Raw genomic sequence first — 22,505 nt, 5'->3', positions numbered from 1 at the left:
GGGTATCAAGCCAACAATGGGTTACACAGTCCAGAACTTTGGGGTAAAGGTAGGATCAGGGTTAAGGGTATGTTTGGATGGCCGGCAGGTCCTTCCTGTGCCCCATGTGGTTGTCTCACATGTTTATTTTACTTACGTTTTGTCAATCGCTTAAAATATTAGCCAATTATCGAATAATTTGGAAAATTATATCTCCAAGTCTGCCTGATCAAAACATAAGATCAGTTACACATTCCACAACACTACAATTTAACAAATTAAAATGTTACATCTAAAAAACATGGTTACATCAACAATCACCAATCTAACATAACTACAAGTATATTCCTTAATACATCTTCCAGTGTCTCCTTTAACAACTGTCCCGTGTGCACACATCTCTCAACACAACTTGACTAGTCAACCACAATTAACACAAATTGATCTTTCCTTACTCAAGTTCTTTGAAAGATTATTCTGTCACAGCATTAACACGAATGTCTGGAGCAATCGGTATGGAGTTTGCCAAGCAAAACTTCCTCACCATACCACAGTGTGTTGAGGGACTCACACTTATTCAGAGTGTCATTACTCACAGTTACAAAGCTTGTATCACGTCCCGCAGTCGCTCGAGATTAACAACTTCGACTGCCTCCACGTTCTGTTCAACATCGTTTATCTCTCCAGGGTTCACACCCTCTTGGTCTCCTTCAGGACTGTCTAGTGACGTCAGGCCTCTCACTTTTGCGAAGACCTCGGTCAGAGTGGCGGAGCGACGCTGTCGGCGACGGTTCCGGCGACTCGACCACCATGCCATCACAGGCATAACAAATCTGTAACACATGTACACAAGCATCAGGATTGACACTAACCCAAAACTACCAGCAGCTGCCACTTTTGCAGCATAAAATCTTCGACCAAACAGAATGTGGGACTTCAGATGACGGACTACGTCCTCCGGACGGTACTCCTTAACACCTAATGTGCCCAGCCGTTCGTTCAGTCCCTGCAGGACTTTCACAGCCGTTTCCTGCTCAGAGCTAAACAGCTCCTTCTCCTCGCTTGTGTAAATTTCATCCACATTTGGAAACACAATTTCACTTATCTGTTCTGAGAACACAGAGCTGCCGTGAATACGGGCAGGCACCTTGAATTCTTCAGAGACAACATCACACATATCAATTCCTCTAAATTCACCGACCCCCTTCACTACCGCGGAAGTTATATTCAGGGTCCCGTCACTAGTTAGACAGTTCAAAGTCAATCTGTGCTCCTCTGAGGCACTGTATATCCATCGGCTTGGAGTTTTGACAAGTACCGGGGACCTTAATCCCGATATTAATTTTCTACCACAGAGCCTCACTTGCTCGTAATGAAACATCTCAACCGCACAATTTGGTCTCTTGCTTACGCTTAACAGGACATTCGATAACGGGCAAACAATCAGTTGTTCCCCTCGACACTCTCGGTCGAATTCCAATTGATTGTACATCGAGTACATCAACCGATCCTTACTGATCAATAATTTTTGGGTACCAACTTCCCACTGGGTCCATACTTTGAGAGAGGCATCATACACCGGATAGGTAATAATATCATATAATTGGAACATCTTATTATCGTTTGAAAGAGGCAACCTCATCACTACCCTTAGGGTGTGAATCGTTGTATAACTATGAACAACCACAGCAGAATAAAATTGATGAATATTTTCTAATTTAACAGGTGAATACAATTTAGTCGTTGGAGGTATAACCTTTTCAATTTCCTTCAAAATTCTTAGATACTCATGAGGTGTTAGCAAGTTACTGTCAACCTTCCCAGCTGCTAAGCTCTCAATTGCTTGATGGAATTTAGTTATCTTTTGTCTTGCACTACTTACTGTTTCTTTAGTATCCGAAAGCGCAGAACTTAACTTCAAATATTCAAAAAGAGTTTTTAACTGATAATGAGCAGCATTTGCTTGTGTGAAAATTTTAACCATTTGTTCATGCATATTAGAATGATATTCTTTCAATATAGAAATTACGTTATTTATTGTTTTTGCATGTGATACTATTTCCGCCTGCATATTTGCTAGAACAGTCACCTGCTCCTTAGCTTGATGCACTATTTTCTCGTTGGTGTTGTACAAATAATCCATTTTTCCATCAATAATTTCTAAATCGCTATTTTCAAGTGTACCAAACAGAAACTTTAACACATGACCTCCTGCATCTACTAAACCTCGTTTTCCACGTCTTTGTGGTAACAGTTTTATTAGATCATCAATTTCATTTAGGTATTCACTAACTGACTGCTGTAATAGCACAAATTCGTAACGAAATCCGGCTTCCAATTGAATTAATGGAGAGTGTGAACTCATATTTTCATTAAGTAGATCTTCGAAAAATGTATTAAAATGATTCTTTACCTCAGTTACCAAGATACTTAGATTTCGGGATTCCTCTTCAATCTGCGTCAAGTTGTACTGCAACGTGACTCTCCAATGGCTGTCCGTCAGCAGCACATCTCTGCCTCCTTCAAATATGACCCCTTGCTGGAAGCAGCTTACTACTCCCAGGATTAGAAAAATCAATCCTAAAACAGAACTTCAAATTTATATCGAGTTTTACCTTTACAACACGAAATACCAGTCCCATAAGCATGTCAAGCACTTCCCACTTGTCAAAGCACCACCGATATAATTCCCAACTATGGCACATAGTCTTCGAGGCGTGCTGGCCTCCTTTTTACACGTGGCAACCTATTTCCCGTACGAGGTGTGCCAACACTTGGTACAGGGATACCATCATCTGCTGATGGCGTTCCCTCACCAATACAGATATTCGAGTCTGGAATCCCGATATCGTCAACATCGTCGTCAACGTGCACTTCCGGCACCTGATTCACCTTGGTTCTACTCACGTACGGCTTTACTCGATTCACGTGAACCACGATTTCTCTATTTCTCACTTTCAAAACTAAATTCAACGACGATAACACCTTGACTATCCTGTAGGGACCCTTCCATAGTTTTGACAGTTTCTTCACTCTGTGACGTCCGATACTCGGCACGTGCAGCAGAACGTACTGGCCTTCCTCGTACAACGAATCCTTCACTTTCTTGTTGTACTGCCTTTCATACTTGGCCCTGGCCAATGCCTTACGTCGCGCAGCAACTTCATGGGTTTCCTTTAACTTCGCGCGCAGAGTCTCTACATGGTCACCAAATACCTCGTTATCTTCCGTGATAGTCAAGTCACCCTCCATAGGAGCTTCCATTTTTCGCCCAAACAACATTTCGTACGGCGAAAATCCCGTAGCCTCATGGCTTTGACTGTTATAAGCCATAGTTATATATGGGAGATATTCATCCCAATCAGTCTGATGACGGTTCACAAAGTGACTAAGCATTTTGGCAATAGTCGCGTGTACTCTCTCTAGCCGACCATTACTCTGTGGGTGAAACCCTGTAGTCTGGATTTTCCTGATGTGCAAGAATTTGCACAACTGTTTGATCAGGTCAGAGGTAAAGTTTGCCCCTTGATCTGTAATCAAAGCCTTGGGAACACCAAACTTAGTAATCACTCTCTGCACTAGAGCTCGAGCCACCTGGTCTGCTGTTTGGTCAGGCAATGGTATAAATTCACAATACCGTGTGAAATGATCCATCACACTCAAGATGTACACGTTTCTCGACTCACTGATGGGCAAGGGCCCTACTATGTCGGCTGCCACTACTTCGAAAGGAACCTTGGGCTCGTTAAACAACGTTCCAAGGGGGGCCTTTGCCTTTCCATAGTTGGTTCGTTGACTACAACTGTGGCACGAACGCACATAGTCTAATACGTCCTTATCCATGCCCTTCCACCAGAATTTTGCCTTAATACGGTCTAACGTCTTAGCCACCGCTGCATGTCCCGTCGTTGGCAGGTCATGGTTCAACCTGATTACCTCACGAGTAAGAGATGAGGGGACCACAATCTTCTTGTCACCTCCGCTCACTCTGTACAGGATCTTTTCTGGCTCAACTTAAAACACTTGGCCTTCCTTAACTCTTGACAATGAGGATCATTCTTTTGATGCTCACGCAGTGTGGCAAGGTCAACCACAGGGAGCTCGTCCCTGCGAGTAGCTGCGCACATAGCTCTACTGAGAGCATCAGCGTTGGTATGTCTCTTTCCCGGCTTGTGTTCCACGGTGTAAGTGAACTCAGCAAGCCTCAACGCCCACCTCATTAGTCTACTACTTGGATCTTTCAAAGATAACATCCACTTTAGTGCTGCGTGATCTGTCACAGCCTTAAATTCACGGCCTAACAAATAACATCTAAAATACTTTGTAGCCCATACTAAACCTAGCAGTTCTCTTTCGGTCGTAGAATAATTCCTTTCAGCAGGAAAAAGAGTGCGAGAAGCGTACGCGACTGGATGTTCTTCTCCATCTACTTCTTGGGACAATACAGCCCCTAGAGCGTCAATACTGGCATCAGTAGCCAAGGTGAACGGCTTACTGAAATCGGGGAAGACCAACACTGGTGATGAGACTAGCTTCTGCTTAAGTGTCTCAAACGCAGTTTGGCACGCTTGATCCCAATCGAACTCCTTCCCTTGCTTGGTCAAGTCAAAAAGAGGTTTCCCAATGGCAGCAAAGCCTTCTATGAACCGGCGGTAATATCCGGCCAAACCTAAAAAGGACCGTACATCTTTTACAGTCTTAGGTACAGGGAATCCCTCTACAGCCTTAACCTTTCCTGGGTCGGGTTCTACACCATGGCCAGTTATTACATGACCCAGGTAGTTAACCTCGCCTACTGCAAATTTACATTTACTGAGTTGCACGCTCAAATTCACATCACGTAGCTTACTCAACACTTCACTCAAATGCGACAAATGCGAAGCCAAATCTTTCGAGAACAAGATAATATCGTCCAGATACACTAAACACTTTTCCCCTTTTAATCCCATAAGAAACTGAATCCATCAGGCGCTGAAATGTTGCAGGCGCCGTAGACAGTCCAAAGGGCATACGTAGATATTCATAGTGACCTCCTGGCACATTAAAGGCAGTTTTCGGTCGACTTTCTTCATCTACCATAATCTGATGATAACCACTTCTCAAGTCAAGTGTAGTATACATGGTACAACCTCCCAGCGAGTCAAGTGTCTCGGCGATGTTGGGTAGAGGATATACATCAGGTACAGTCACAGCGTTGACTGCTCTAAAGTCTACGCAGAAACGATATTTCTTACTGCCATCCACAGATTTCTTCGGGACGATGACTACAGGCGACGCCCACGGGCTATGACTAGGAGTTATTATCCCCTTGTCCAGTTGGTCTTTAATCAACTCATCCACTATGGGTTTCTGATGAAATGGAACCCGATAAGCTTTCTTATAAATCGGCGCAGCATTTCCCGTATGGATAACGTGTTTTACGGCCGATGTGCATTGCAGAGGCTGGGCCTCACTATGCGCAAACACGTCCCTGTATTCCTCTAGTACTCTTTTAACCTCTTGTCGCTCGGGTAGTCTCAAATGGCTAAGTTTTTCATCTACACATTTATCAAACAATTCGTATTCTTTGATAGCTAGTCCTACTCGCTTCGTTGTCACATCTACATCATCCAAGATGGTCTTCCGCATCAACTCTGCGAGTTTCAGCTTTCCCTCTTCATTGAGGTGTAGCCCATGCTTGGTATACAAGCGCCTAGCAAACCTTCCTCGCATCTCACAGAAGGACATCCTTCCCCGTCCCTCCGAATTGGTTCTTTTTGCGAAGGACCTAAGTAGATCATTCGCTCTCTTCAGATCTCCTATTACATTCTTGTCGAACCTATCAGGAATTCCCATAACTACAATGCGAGCATCCCACTTATTAGGTATTGCTTGAAAGGCTTGTTGTAGGGTGCGCGAGTAAGGAGCACCTCTATCCACGTCATTAGTTCCTGCCATCACCAGTACCGTATCACCCTGAGTCAGCTGTGCAATCTCTCTTTTAAGATTACCCATCGCATCTTTAAGCTTACCATTAGGTACAAACCACGAACTGAGCTCAAAGTTCCCTGGCAACCTCTCTTCCAATAACTGCTGAATTCCGCGACCGTGACTATCCGCTATCAAGACTATCTTACGTTTGACCTTATCTATCGTATCGTTACTAACTGATTCCACTATTCCAAATTTAGAATTTACCGTAAGGGATACTTCTTCTCCACTTACATTCACAGCCTTCGCCCAACATTTATTGTTCACTATTTTAGTTAATACTCGTGCCAAATACACGCCCTGTATGGTAAGACCCACTGGTTCGACCACTACATCCGAACCCTCCAGATTATCATTAGTCGTAGATCCAAATTTGCTTAACTTCAACTGAACCAGTTTCTCACTCCGCGCGGGTATTGTGACATCTTTTGCGTTATACACGTAATTCTCTATACAACTGTCCTGGCGTTTAGCCACTCGGACATCCTCAGGTTTCGTAGTAGGGGCCTGTGCCTTTTTGTGGCGCGGCGCAACTACTTGCCTACCTGAATCGGGGACACTCTCACCCCTGTGCAACCGATTTAACCAAATGTCATTTCCAGACATACGGAGAACACCTTCCGTGATGTCTATCGATGCATTCCCCTCTTTCAGAATATCACAACCTAACACGGCTAAATACCCACGGGGTAGGTTACTCACAACAAAGTTCCCTTTCACCGGCACACCCGGCTTTAACATCAAAGTCACTTTTTGTCTGCCGTAAATCTTCAGAGTTCGTCCTGAAATTCCCCGGATAATCAAGTCAGGCTTTGTCATCGGAGCTACAGCGGCTCCACGTTTGATGAGCGACACCTGAGCACCGGTATCAATTAATATCTTTCCCTCGGCATTATCCACACGCCCCATGGCAACTAGTTCCTCGGCTAAATCTTTCACAACCGGAACTATTCGTATTTCTTTATCTACTCGGGCGGTTTCACGACTCTTAACTAAGGCTCCTACTCTAGGTTCACAAGTGTTCTTTCCAGTCGTTACATTTATTTTCGTCGCCTTGGCCTGCGGTTGTGGCTCATTTACTCTCGGGGACGGGTGGCGGCGACTCCACTGGCCCCTGCCCCGTTTCCCGACTGACTAGCACTAGGAGTGCTGGTTGGAAGTTTTACGCGACAATCCTTTTGTCTGTGCCCTGGCTTATTACATCGCCAGCACCTCGAGTCATTACTGGGTCTACTAAATCCCCTATTGTCCCGACACTCACGAGACGTGTGCCCCGGATTATGGCACCGATAACAAACAAGGTCAGTTTGAAAAACCTTCCGTTCATCTGTAGCGCGAGACGGATCTTTCGATTGCTTCAAAATGTGATCAATTGCCACCGCTGTAGTGACGGCTTCTCGGATGTTAGTAGGGAATTTTAGTCTCGTCTGATCACCAACGTGTCCAATAAGACCTCGGGTAAAAGCATCCAAAGCTCTACGATCGGCTTCTTCCCTTAGTGCAGCATTAACTTCTGGATTTGCAGTGACTCGCACTGTCTTTTCATTTAATGTCCGCACTCGATCAGCAAAAGCTTCAATCGTTTCACCCCTCCGTTGCTGTATTACAGACAACTGCTGGAAGTAACAATCTTTCGGAGCTTTGTCACTAAACCGTTGTGTCAAAACTTCTTTAAATCCCGCATAAGTACTCAACCGGCCTTGATCCTCCGATCGAATAAAACTCAAGGCGGTTCCAGCCAATCTCAATTTAGCAACCCTTAATTTTTCGTCGTTTCCCCAATGACTTAATTCACCGACATTGTCGATACTTTCAAAGAAGTGGAGAACAGCCTCCGGCTTTCCTCCATCAAAGGGAGTGATCGAGCCTACCATGTCGAACGTAGGTCGTTCTGTATGACCTCGCAAAGTTTCCTCCAACATGGTGTTCAGGTGGTCACTTCGATCCAACCTAGCATGACCAAGAGTCTCCAACCGTTCAGTTACCGCATCAATGGCTTCCTGGAGGTCCATTTCTTGCCCTCCAATACTAACGCGACCAGCCATTGTCAATCAGTTCAGGCACACTTACTTTCAAAAAGTGGACAAGTCCCAACTTAGTTTTCCAAAAATAATTTTAAAAGATTTTTCTCAATTAAATTTTCAATTAAATAATTATGTGCTCTCTCCCGTTTGTGAAAAGTAATTAAAATCAAGAAATAATTTTAATTTATCGACTTGCAATCAATCAATCAACTTTCAATTCAGCTCTAATCAATCCACTTTTTGTCTAAGTCCTGAACACTAATCAAATACGAAGTTACACCACGATTTATTCTAAGTCAAGACAACCTACTATGTCTGAGCAAAGAATAATTCCAATATTTCAATATTTACTTTTCCTTCAAATTACCCAAAAAATATTTAAAATACCTTTTTACCTATCACTCAATTCATCATACAATTCATCACGAATGTCGAAACCTATTCCACAAAATTTAATCTTCTTTCTTCGTGCCTGTAAATAAACTTAGCAAACTAACTCAATCAGGGTTTGCTGGTTCCACCACGGACGAGAGGAAGAATTTAAAACATAATAAAAAATCAAAAGTCAAAACTTTAAAGTTAACCAAAAGTTTAAAGTTTAATTACAATTAACTATCATCAGATGAACAAGTTCCCAAAGTTTCAACAAAATATAACCAAGTCCAACTTTAATTTTTCAAAAATATTTAAATTTATAATTTATTTCACTTTCCTTTAATGACTACTACCCCTTATCTTCCTTCTCTCACAACGTGGTTAGCCTCCTGCCCTGTACCGGTACCTTTGAGTTAGTCTAACCAAGTCAGAAAGGTTAGGTTATCAACTAATTTGTATAATTAAGTTAGTTTTAGAAGCAGTTAATTTAGGTTAATCAGGTTTTAACTACCAGTTAAATCAGTACATTAAAACCTTAGTGTACGTTTATTATTGATAAATATTACGTATAAGAATTGAATTACTGAGGGACTAGTCCAATCAAAACAAAGTAATACCGAATAACTACTCAATTATTCACAACTACCGAAATAACGATTGTCGAGATTCAAGTAATCGACAACCGAATGCCTAACTAGTTAGTAATGTCGAATGGAATTGTGGGAGCTTACAACAAGTATGGCGGACTATTAGCGTCTATTGTTCTCAGCCAACATGGCGTCTCTATTACAAGTATTACTTTAAAATTCAATAAAAATTATAAAAATTAATCAAAAAAAAGTTTTCAATTAGTTTTAAATTTAAAACATTAAATTACCTTTGACTTAGTCACCTCGTGATTTCAACAATTTCAAATATTACGTTTTATAAACAGTTTCTAGGCTAGCATTATTCTACGGGCAGAATAAAAATTACTTACCCATCATCCTTGTCCCGGCTTCTTGCACCAACTTTTCGATTTCTTCAACGAAACAAAGAAACACTAATTTATTTTTAGAAAGACGAACCGACCGACAGAACCAACTGACACAACCCCACAGAACTCAACCAAATGCAGAACTATTCCCCACAGAATTTTACCAACTGCAGAACTATACCCCACACCTGACACCAAATATGTGGCGTGACGACCACACGTAATTTAATTTAAAAAGTTCTCGGGTTCTAATTCGGACACGGTGATGGAAACTAGCCCAGGTTGCTGTAATAAAAATTCTCTCCTCGGTTGGCCAAATAAAACAATTTAGTTTATTGCGAAAACAATTTGAATTTTATTGCATAATTTAGAATCAGTTGAACAATTACAAATTTAGAACGGGAGAGAGAGAGAGCGAGGAGAGCGATTTCACGCGAGCTTGACGCGTTCAAAACCCTGGCACGACTGCGACTCAGAACAACGAACTCCAGGGAGCAGCGTTGTTCCAGACGCTACCTCAGCAAATTCCTGCCTGTTTACCACCCAGTAACTGCGCAGCTACTCTGGGTATGGAAAATTATCAGGCTTACTGCTGACAGACTTGGACTTACAATTCATGTGCTGAATTAAAATATATATCTTCTCCACCTGCACTGCTTAACCTAATAAGTCTGGCTGCATATATTCATTACTTGTTACTACAATTAAATGTTATGCTGAATAAAAATAAAATATATTACTGATAATTTAATATTTTAAATTGGCTGATTAAGACCGCATACGATGTTACCGGTCTGGTCTCAGAACTATATGCTGGGGTCGTCACAACAAAACAGATTTGAACATTTGTGACTCAAAAAAAGTTTGGGAAAAGCGTTCAATTCCAATAAAAATGCTAATTTTAATATCACAAATGAATTTCTAGTAAAAGTTTCATACAGATTTAAGTACTTCATTCAATTTCTTAGATGATCTATAATAACTGTATATATTTAAAACTTGATTTATGGTATGTCCTACAAAATTTAATCAAACAATTTGGATTTGATCTTTGCAAACCTTAAACTAAACACAAAAAATAAATTTCTGATACCCATCCGTCAACGTAAAATAACTGAGTTGTTTAATTTAATTTTAAAAGAATTGCTTTAACTTTGAAATATAAATAAACAAATTCTAATTACAACTAATAGAGATATTTTAAATTTCTATGTAGAATGCAAAACCGAAGTATAGGCATACTCTTTGCAATTGGCACAATGAACTGTCCTCAAATTAACTGATGGTCATTTAGCGTATGAAGATGTATATCTGGATCTAATGTTTAATACTTCATACGCCATAGCGGAGTTTACCTTCTTGATACGATCAATATAATAATTCTCGGTCTGAAAAGCTTACTTTAGTAAAAAATATTCTATTTTTAGCACTTCTTATATTCTTCTTGTATAATTTATTCCCGGTGCCCCAGTATATTTTGCATTGTTGCTATTATCAAAAAAATATATACATAATTTGGTCATAACACAATTTCTAACAAAAAGTGTTTATTTCTATATATTTTAACTTATTTCCATTCAGTTGTATTTTCGATATTTTGTAATCTGATGAGTGTATAATTCACATATGTCAAATTTTATGTCATATATATAACGGAAATCCAAATATTGTACTAGTTTGATTTTATTTTTCTATTTTAGATTAAATAATGTTATTTAGATCATATTAGTTTAATTTTATGTTTCTATGGAATCACATTATAAAACACAACTTAGTTGTAATTTTATGTTCTAGAAACAATGATTGTTTCATTTTATTTCAAATATCAAATCTTCATACTAGCAACAAAATATGCAGTGTTTATACTTCGTCTCACGTAGGTTCCTTCATCCTCCTCAACTCAGGATCACAATAAAACAGACACTAACAACAGCAGCGCTGCGAGCGGTCAAGAGAGAAAACGTACGTTAACTGTGCTTGTTGGGCTAATGAAAGCTGTTCTCTGCTCATCCTTGCCTTGTTTATTATTCTTCGCTCATAATACCGACAAGCGCCATGTACAGTCAGGGACGACTGTGAGAATGTAATCTTACATTTTCATTTATAAAGTCAGTAGATTAATAACATAGACAATTAAAACGAAATAACAATACATATTTGAAACACACAATAACTGGCTGAGCGTTAGTGCAGCCTACCATTCAGTAGGCTTGAAATATTTCTTACATGTCTGCAAAGGAATTAAAAGCATTTCTTTACTGTGGGAGAAATGAGCAATAGACTTGTAATTTTAGATCCAACGTACACTTACCTTCTACACATTTTAAACGGAACAAATCAATATACAGTTTAGAAACAACAACAAATTACCCAGATTAAATATAATAAAGTATTTAAATAACAAAAGCCGTATGCTGACCGAAAACTTCAACTATTGGCAGGCAAGTACTGATCCGTAAGTGGTACCAAGTTGCCTAGCAACGCTAAATATTATAGGTTATTTTACAGACAAACCGTTGATACAGGTGGGGAGACCGTGTTTGGCTTGAAAAGGCTTGGCCTTGCCTCCAGGAACAACTGGTGAGTTGTTTAATAAGTATGTTGAATAACTAATTTCAGAATGTTAACTAACAAAATGTAAATTAGTGTTCATTAACACAAATATGCGTTCATTCTCATAATTGTTGTAACTCATCTGATTGAACCAATTTTGAATACAATTCAAAGTGATATAATTTATTCCATAAGCTTTAAAAAATGGGATACGTAAAATATTTTATCCTAAAACTGGCATGGTTAACCTAATCCAAGAATGTGTTGAGTTGGATTACAAAAATTAAAAGGTATTTTGTTGCTTGAGGACAAAATGAATTTAAAAAGAGAGATGGTGGAAAAGTAGTTGTTTACTGTGACAATGTCCCTTCTGACACAGTCAGTACGAAGGCCTGTCGTCATTTGAAAGTACGCAGCATCTTCATGTTTTAAAACATTTCAATAGTTGCTATGGTATATAAAAACTAGCTACAATAGCTAAATTACTGTAACAAAATTAATTTATAGCAAATGTGGTTTAAAATTCTTTTATTATATTTATGTAATTATTTAACTCAAAGCAATTGGTCAACTTATATACTGAAGAAGTTTGTATATGCAAAACCACTACATTTTAGATAATCGCCATATAAGCATAATTTTATTTAATTTTTTTGGTCCACGTTACAGAATGGAGCAATTATTTTATTTCCTGGAGGAATGTCCGACAAAGGAATATGATCAAAATCCAAATGAATAACTTGGGTACAAATATATAATATTTTAGTTTAAAACAATCCTAAAAACTAAAATATTGTATCAAAGGTTGTTATATTCATGTTATTTCCTGAAACAGACTAAATGAATAAATCGGTTCTATTTACCTGTAAATATGACTTTATGTATGTAAATCAGTTACGTTACTGGTATTAAAGAATATACTATAGTAGGTAGTATAAATTCAGAAAAATAAAAAAAGTCTAAAGTTTTATTTAAAATAATTACAAATTATTTTTAATAAATAAACGTTAAAAGTAACGTTTAAAATTGAACACTTTTAATTTAATAAATAATAAATCAGATTAAAAAATGTTAAAACCGTCAGTTTATATTAGAATTATGATGTGAATGTTTTGACTCAAACAGTTATAAGTAACTCCACTTCCACTGAACAGACAATCCTGTGTCTCAACACAGGATATTAAACCCCTGACTTCAAAAGAGATCGTAGCGCAGAGAACACTTGTAGATGGAAACCTAACAAATGATGCATTCTTCTTCTTGAACATTTCTTGTAGCTAAACACATATAATCATAGTTTCAAAGATTGAACATGTCTATTAACTGTCTCCTCTCTTTCCATTCAACAATGGAAATGAATAAGTTTGCAACTTATAAATAACAATTTTTACTCTTTATAAATTTAATTGTTTAGAAGTTAGTACAAAAGTTGTAACAGATACTAGCTTCACCAATATATTGAAGCAATTGTAACACAAATCTCATATGAAATTCTTTGTTAAAAGTTGGCGAAAATATCGCATTACTGCTATGAAACCTAACTCAAAGAAAAAAATGTAACTTTTTATGTACAGACTAGAGTGATTTATATGATGGTGCATGTTGAACTATGGGGTTAGGCTGAGCATCCTTAAAGCCTACACTAAGTAGGCTGAAATATTGTATTTTTTATCAGCCAGAAAAATTCATGCATTTATATTTCTTTTCTGTATGGTTGTATATATGTCTACTTGACCGCAGAACATTTCGAGAATGAAATAAGCTATAGGCTTGAAATTTTACACCCTGCTTTATCAAAGCCTGTCACGCGATGTAAAATATTTTGTAATGTACCTAGTAGAACTTTCCCATATGTTTGTGAACTTCTCCGACGTGTTATTTTGAGAAGAACATTATTGAGTAATTTTTCAGTAATACTTAAGTCTAAATTTAAAGTATTCAAATTTATTTCATTTCTCCGTATCTAACAATGCTTATAAAGAAGGCAAAGATAACCTTTAATATTGCTTGTAAATAGACATATGGCAATAGGTATGGACCAGTAAAACAGAGGTTTGCAGTTAACAATTTACTAAGAAAGTAATACTATTAAATTCGATTTATTCCTCCATATTGGTTTTAATGAGCCCATAGAAGCATTGACAATCAAAACAATTATACAATGTTGACTGTGACAGACGCCTAGTACGTACTGGATTGGGAAAGGTACTCAGTACAGTGATGCTCTGTACTGTAGTGTCTGTACTGAGTGCAGTACAGAGCATGCAGTAAAGGATTTAGGTTTGAATGTAACTGAATGACTGGCGAAGCAGTTAGGCTGGGCGCACACTGGAGGAGCATTCTGTCTGAGACAAGCGTCGCGAGTCATTTTGTTGGAAGCATTTTGACAGTTTGTTCCTCCAGTGTGTGGTACCTCCGGACAAGCACCATTTTGACTCGAGAGTTAAATTAAAAAGTAGTTGGTGCGCTACACTTTGGCGTAGCAACACGTACAACATGAGTGTGAAGAAGTAAATGTTCTTTGTTTGAAGGTTATTTTTGACGATGGAAGGATTGTGAAGGAAACAGGATTTTTCCTAGTTTGTAATTATGTATTAGGTTAGTTCTTTACCTGAAGAAGAGATCAGATTGCAGATCTCGAAACGTAGTGTTACTGATTTATTGTTTCACTGAACGATGGTAAATGTCCAGAAAAATCCTGTTTCCTTCAAGTAAATGTTGCATTGTGCTTATGGGAGTTTGTAAAAATGTTGGATATGCCTCCGGAAAGGAAGTATTGGGTTCACCCAATTAATGAAAAGAGGGATGTGAAATCTCTTACATCAGAACTAAAGAGTTTTCCTGAAAAGTTTTACAACTATTGCAGAATGAGTGTAAAGAGTTTTGAGGAACTGTTGGACATAGTTCAAGACCACATTACGAAGAAGGATACGAACTGCCGTAAAAGTATAACAGCGGAGGAAAGACTTTTCATTACTTTAACGTACAGTACAATACAACATTTTTATTGCTTATACAAAAAATTGGATTGCAATGCTACAGACACAAAAGATTTGGAAATACTAACCTAACAATAGTAATTGAATAGCCTAATGTATCCTCTGGGATATGTTTTACGTAAAAATAAAACATACCTACATATGTAGCCTATAAATATTGAATTAAATTGTGATATTATTTCCCAATTATTATTATTGGTACATAAACTCATCCACACTATAAAAAAGCATTTACCAACAAAAACTCTTTTAATTTCGATTTGAATTGTTTCACATGACATGTGTTTTGTAATTCATTAGGTAATTTACTGTACAAACAAATGCCTGCATGTTCAGGAAGATTTTTTAAACAAATTTAACCGGTGTTGATGAGGACGGTATTTAGATTTGTTTCTTGTATTGTAATTGTGAGTATCATTACCCATAATCAACACACATCTGAACAGGCTGTTTCTAAAATATATATACAAGGTAGGGACATTAATTATAACTCCTTAAAAGCATTAATGTAATGTTTCTATTAATATTAATGTATACATGTGCAGTAGATATAAAAGAAATGTCATACTGAAATTCTGAAAAGTTTTTATTGAAAGAAAAATACAGTATCAGGTAATAACATTTGGTTTAAAATATCGCATTAGAGGCAATACGGTACAAGACAATTCAGTTAGCTCATTGCAATTGCTGAGTTTGATAATTAACAATGTCCATTGCCGTCTGCAAAGGCGCTAAATGCAGATTAGATCCATGATTTTGTACAGACTTCAAAAAACCACTTATACTTGAGTTTTGTTGAAAATGAGAATACAACTGTAATTTATTTTTAGCAACCGCTTCAAAAATCTTACCCATCGTATTTATAAGAGAGACAGGTCTATACGAAGATACTTCATACCCATCACCAGCCTAAAAAATAGGCACAACACACGCAATCTTAAATTTATCAGGAAATATTCCTTTCTCAAGCGACTTATTAAAGATATAACTCATTATAGGAGCAAATATGTTTAAATTTCTCTTTATTGTAATTATACTGATACCATCAGTTCCGCAACTACGCTTGTCCTGCAAATTACAAATCACTTTAAGAATTTCATAATAATTTATCTTTATTTCATTCAAAAACACTTCATATTCTTGATTGTCCTCGAAAAACAAATCACTTCCAAATGATTCAGTTCTTAATTTAGCTACCAAACTACCAGAATAATTATTGAATTCATTCGCCACCACATACTCATTACCTTCCACCAAACATTCGTTACCATTCATCCTAATGCTACTCAATGACGATTTTTTATTCTTTACAATTTTCTTTATAACCCCCCAGTATGTTTTTGAATCCCCATTACAACTGTCTTATCAAATGAGAATAAAAGGTCCTTTTTGCATATTTTAGTTCTCTATTTACCCTTCCAGATAAGCGTTTGTATTGCATTTTAATATTCAAATCATTTCTGTGTGAAGCAAAACACAGATCATGCGCATGCGCGGACTCTATTGCCTGCGACGGCTGTCGCGAGGCATACAATTTCCACTAGCAGTCTGACACTGTTTCGAGTGACCCGCGATGTCACGAGGCGCCTCGCGTCATGCGTTGCCTAGCTGTGCGCCGGCCCATTGAAATGCAAGTAGAAGTAGGTGTCCGACAAATTTGTGGAGTCAAAATGACTCGCGACGCTTGTCTCAGACAGAATGCTCCTCCAGTGTGCGCCCAGCCTTAAGGCGCCACCTGAAGGGAAGACTCCTTCACAAGAGTCTTCCCTCTTACGACACACACGCTCCGCGATGGTCTTTTTACTACATGCAATAATATTTTGCAAATATGCATATGGTCTCTCCACCCCGTCTCTCCGCCGGCCACCAAAATACGGTCCACCAAGTTAAATATTAAAAATACACTATCTTCAAGAGTGATGAAGGAAAACGGATGATAGATGGCCATATTTCCAACCATAAAGTTTTCTTAATAATTTCTTTCTTATTCTATAAATATTTAATCCTAAATTAAAAATGGGTATCCTTTGGACACCCCAAAATACACCAGTTGTAACTCTAACCTCCAGCAGAATCAAATTTAGTTTTCTCTACCTCAAAAACACATAATTCTTTTAATACATTTAATGAGCTATAAATTTGTCATTTACAATTTATTTCATTGTTTTTTAGAGACCCATGGTTAAAAATAATGAACTGAAAGATGGCTGATTATATTTGAAAATAATTGTTCTGTTAAGTAAGCATATGTTTAATATAATACACATGCTAGTTATTTATGTAAAAATATTAAATTAAGCTTACTTTTAGCTTAAGTTGATGATAAGGAGCATATGGATGTTAATATATCTACCTTGGATGTCAATAAATGTGGGTACGTACGAATATAAAACTCTACTATGTAAGAACAATTGTTATAGATACTATATTTTCGGAAAGCACATCGGAAAGAACCTATGGACCGATTTAGAGACCTAAACTTGTATGTACTTTCTGCATGCCACACGATCACAAAATATATTACCGTCAACCTCAGATTAACCCATCACTTGATATTCTAAAGTTGAACATGTTAGGTTGTGTCAAAGTAACTAATTCAGTTTAGTGACAGGTTAAAACGGCCCTGATCAAGTGATTTGGGAACTGCATGAGAGTTACCTGAAGGTGTTCGGAAGTTTTTACTTTATAAGGTGTAAACTTTTACATGTTTATTTTTATAAGATACGCTGGAACTTTATATATCTATTATTTAATAGATATATAAATATCTATAACTTTAATATATATTATTAGGCAAAACAAAATATCTATTATTTCCCTCGATCATTCAAGTGGGGTCTGCTCTATTTTTGTCTTTGCTGCTTTTCGATAAATAAAACCATTCAGAAATCTTTAAAATCCAAATTATTTTACTCAAAATATTTATTAATACAATCGGACTTCTTAATGTTATACTTTGATAAAGACACATATCTATACAAGATAAAAGTTATAAAAATATACAAATATACAAGTTTATTATCAGTATATTCCTCTTGCAAGGAACTTTTTTTAGCTTTTAATATGACTTTTGATTAGTAATTTCATTAGCACTATAAACGTGTAAAATAATGTAAACATTGTTTCTGTAAATATTTTGTGATAAATACTACTTTACAATAATATTTTACTGTCCGACAAAGACGTAAATATTTAATTGCAATTAATTATTATTTTTTAGTAAAGATCGTGAAAGTTTTAAATACGGAATCTATAAGATTTAATGTTTTATAAATACGTTAAACTGGTGATTATCAATTACATTATACTCCAAAATTATTCTTGCTTGATTAATATTATAATATTATGATTAACATTATTTACAGTGTTATGAAAAATATAGTGTGTAACTCATATTAAAAGTGTTTTTAGATTTGTGAAGCGTATTAAAGTGTTTTGTTCTCTTGACAAAATATTCGGGATTGTCTTAGACCTTGCCCATTAAACATGATCGCGCTCCAGAAAAAGGCTCTTTAACATCTTTACTTTACCTCAGTATGTCCGCAGTTATTTCAAAAGCTTCACGAAGCTTTGATGAAGATGTTTCTCACAGGTTATGGGAACGATGATAGCATCTTGCACACGAATATCTGGAATATAATAATTTACTCAATATCTCATTTGTAAGATATTAGTTATATATATATATATATATAATCTTTTTCTAGAAAATTAACTTTGTCAATGACTAGTAAATTTTCAGTACACATATTGGCTATATTAATATTTGTCCATACAAGGACTTTATTTATTTAAATGTAATACTTTACTTTCGGCATGAAAGGAAAAAAGTTGAATTTACATGTGGCAATTGTATTAAATTATCGAATGTAGAATTCCTATTTATTTATGAACATCAATTTTTCTACAACACAAAATATTAAAATATTTTTGTTGGTATATTTATATACTCGTAAAAGTTTCTAAATTTTTCAATTTCATAAGTATATCTCTGAAAATTATTAAGTGTATAGAGTCGTCATAAAAACGTAGTTATTCTTTTATTGAAATCTGTTAGTAAACAATCTTCACTTGTAGATTGTATCATAACACATTGTATTTCTACTATTTGATTTTTAATTCTGAAAATTGTTATATATGCTATCTTGAAACAATATGAAATACTAAAAATATCTAAGGGTAATTATGCAAAGGGAAGTGAGAATGTAAAAGTGTTCTGTTATCATGCCTTAGAACTGATATGCAATCACTTTTAAAAGTTTACACCGTTGTTTAATTGTATTTCATATAATAAATATTTTCGCAACCCTGTTACTCGTTACTGGTTCTTCTCATAAGATGTCCTTGGAACTAAATTTCTGGCAGATTAATGTTGATAATAGTGTGTTGATGTCCTTCTGACGAGACCACGTTGTCATCAATCCTAAGTTGTCTCAATAAGTGACTCATACTCTCGTCATATATATTTTATATATACTCGCTAGTTCAAAGGTGTCTCTGATTTTAACTTCGAGTCTCTGATTACAACTTCGAGTGCTTTTATACTTCTAGTCTACTCCGACAACAGTTGCAATGTCGAGACGTCTACTGAAGAAAAAATCAATTTAAAAGTTTTAATAATTATGAAGTTTGTAGACAAAAGTCCTATACAAAATTGAAACCATTAGGCCCGCCCCTATGATATAACTTAGTTCATTATCACTGTACTTGGCAGCAACGTGGCAATACATTATTTAATTTTTTACATCTAGAAGAAATGTTTTATGTTTATTTACCACAAATAAACATAAAAGTAAACTTTGCAATCGAGTATTCATTACTACGACCTCAGTAGTATCCAGTCCCATGTGTTTCATCCATTTGGTAGAAGTTTCTAACTTCCACCACCTTGTAACCTTAAGAGTTATCACAATATGTGCAGAAGAATTATATATATATATATATATATATATATATATATATATATAATGTATGCATGAAGGTGTTTAATACAGATTAAAATGTCTTAAAAAAGTATTATAATTTTTGTAGACTATATTAGAACCTAAAACGAAAACTTTGCTCATATGTGGAGAGCCACGATATTGAAACTATTTATTGTTATAGTCGGGCTAAAGAACTCATTTTGGACGTGTGAAAATACTATCTGTAAGAAATTTGAATCTATAAAACAGTACGGAAATTACATTAGGTCCCTACATACATTATACATACATTTTGGGATTATGGTGGTTTTTTTGAGGCCTTAATCATGAAAAAAACATTAAAAACCTTCCGGTAATACGATTATTAGGACGATTTCAATGGGAATCAACCTAAAACAGGTGCTTATAATAATTCTTATCATTTAAAAAAATACAATGTATATGTAACGAATGTTTCATGTAGAGATATTTATACTTTATGTAATATGTTTTTCTATGTTGATTAAGGACACAAAAAATATGACATGGAATGTTTCCACAATGTGAGTCATGTATGTTACTGGTAGCCTGGATTACACAACCTTCAGAATAAAAGGTTCTATAATCCAGAGGAAGGCTGAAATAAGGTATTGAGAGGATTACAACACACAAAGGCGGGGGACAATAACATAGAGGCCTTGTCGAATATGATCACTTGCAGTGATTCTTATCTCAGAGCGCGTAGTCTCTCTTAGTCAGCGTGTACCTTACATCTCAGCTGTAATGAAGAACCTCCGAATTGAAGGTCGAGTAAGAATATTCTGAGTATAACGCATATTTCATAGACATTTCCAGAAAATAAATAGTCGTTATGTCCTCATACTGGATATTTTTAGTTAAATTCCATTTAGAACAATGTAAGTTTCAGTAGTATTTTCTCCGTTTATCATTACTTCATGCACGGCTAGTGTCCCATAGTACCAACCAACAAATAAGCGAATGAATTGGCTATTTCTTGCACATTTTATGAAAGATTTGTACCATTATATTGTAACCTAAAATGAAATAATTGCATTAACAGAAAATATATTTGGTAAATTTTCATAAAAATTATAAGTTCTGGAGTTATTTTGTAATAATTAAAATAAATTTCTAGGAGAGTTCCTATCGTTAAAATTACCATTCCGAATTCCCACAATAGTTCGAAATTTATCTTGCACCGCTAGTTTTCTTTCTATCATTAAGTGTGTCTATTCCTTTGTAATTACAGAATACATTTTGAAGTGAAATTCATACGTGCGTGTGACTTTCTGACAATAAGGATGTATCACAATATCGTAGAACATAAAATGTATCTGAAAACAAGAACATTATCTTCTCCTGAATAATTAGTGTTGTATCTTCCACTAACCAATATTCGTAACGTTCACTATACGACCGTAAGTCATAGAAAATCATGATCTCTATCTTCATTAAAATCCTCTCAATAAACGTATGAGGTTAAAAATATTCATATCAAGATGATTTGTACTTTAGTCTTAAAATATAAAATATATGTTAATTACGCCAATTGTTTGTACATGTGAGCAAAGGAAACTTACTTTAATACGTAACATTTATATAATATAATAGCTATACCACATAAAGGACTGATGTACTATTTGATTAATTTTATTATTAGCGCTTTCATTTGGCTATGTCAAAAAGTAAAATTTAGTTTTAAACATCATAAACAGAAAAGAATGTCTCATAAAACCACCACACAGATCGAGGTTAAATTATGGCAGACATTACTACTTGAAAAGACTTTTTTAAATTTGGGATGTTGTTTTGACGCATCCATCTTTATAAACCACAACTGTAACAAGACTTGTTATTAACAAAAACCGAGGAAAAAGTGTAGCAGACCTGATAAAGGACAAGCGAGAGAATGTGAAATTCAAGAATATTCTTTATTCAGATGAGTATTTTCCTTGCCTAACATTCACTTACAAAATAAAACAATTTTTTCTACAGAACAAAATTTTACTCGTAAAAGCCAAAAAGATAAAATTAAATCATGCTTTTTCTCGCTATTTTTAGCGTACGTCTGTGTTTAAACAATTGAATTAGATTTAGACATAAAACCAAACATACTTAGTTATTTGTATGAGAACATATAAAATAACTGGTAAATTGTCTAGTATTGTTTACTGGTAGTTGTCAGTTTCGTATAAAAAAATAACATAATGTATGTACTGTATAATGCTGTGTGCGACATTGAAGTTCATATGTTCATTTATAATGCATTTCAACTACTTAAACTATTATAAATCTTTACTTCATTCGTACTGTAAGCAAGTTTACTTAAAGGGCTGTAAAATAAATACATGTTGCAGTATCTAGTAAGACGGTGCTATGTTCTCGTATCACCTACGTCATACATCAAATCCTTTTCGGAGTAAGCGACTGGAATAGTAAGATTGCAGTTAGTTGACACAGCTTTTAATTTAGCTAAAAGATTTCACAATCTTCGTTGCCACATTCCTGCGTCGTAATACAAATAGTCGTAAAGTTCGAACTAACGTCACCATTAAAATTAATAACCCTATCTCACTAACCCATACAGTTTAATAAAACCGAATGTGTCGCAATCGCAAAATGTTATTCAAGTAAAAGCCATGTATGTATCGATTTCAAAACGTCCTCAATGTACTGGCCGGAGAAACTATAACAACTAAACTAA

This window comes from Homalodisca vitripennis, chromosome 5 (genome assembly GCF_021130785.1).
Source record: "Homalodisca vitripennis isolate AUS2020 chromosome 5, UT_GWSS_2.1, whole genome shotgun sequence".
In the NCBI taxonomy this organism is placed as follows: domain Eukaryota; kingdom Metazoa; phylum Arthropoda; class Insecta; order Hemiptera; family Cicadellidae; genus Homalodisca; species Homalodisca vitripennis.
The sequence above is the reverse complement of the archived record's forward strand: the minus strand, read 5'-3'. Positions refer to the sequence as shown.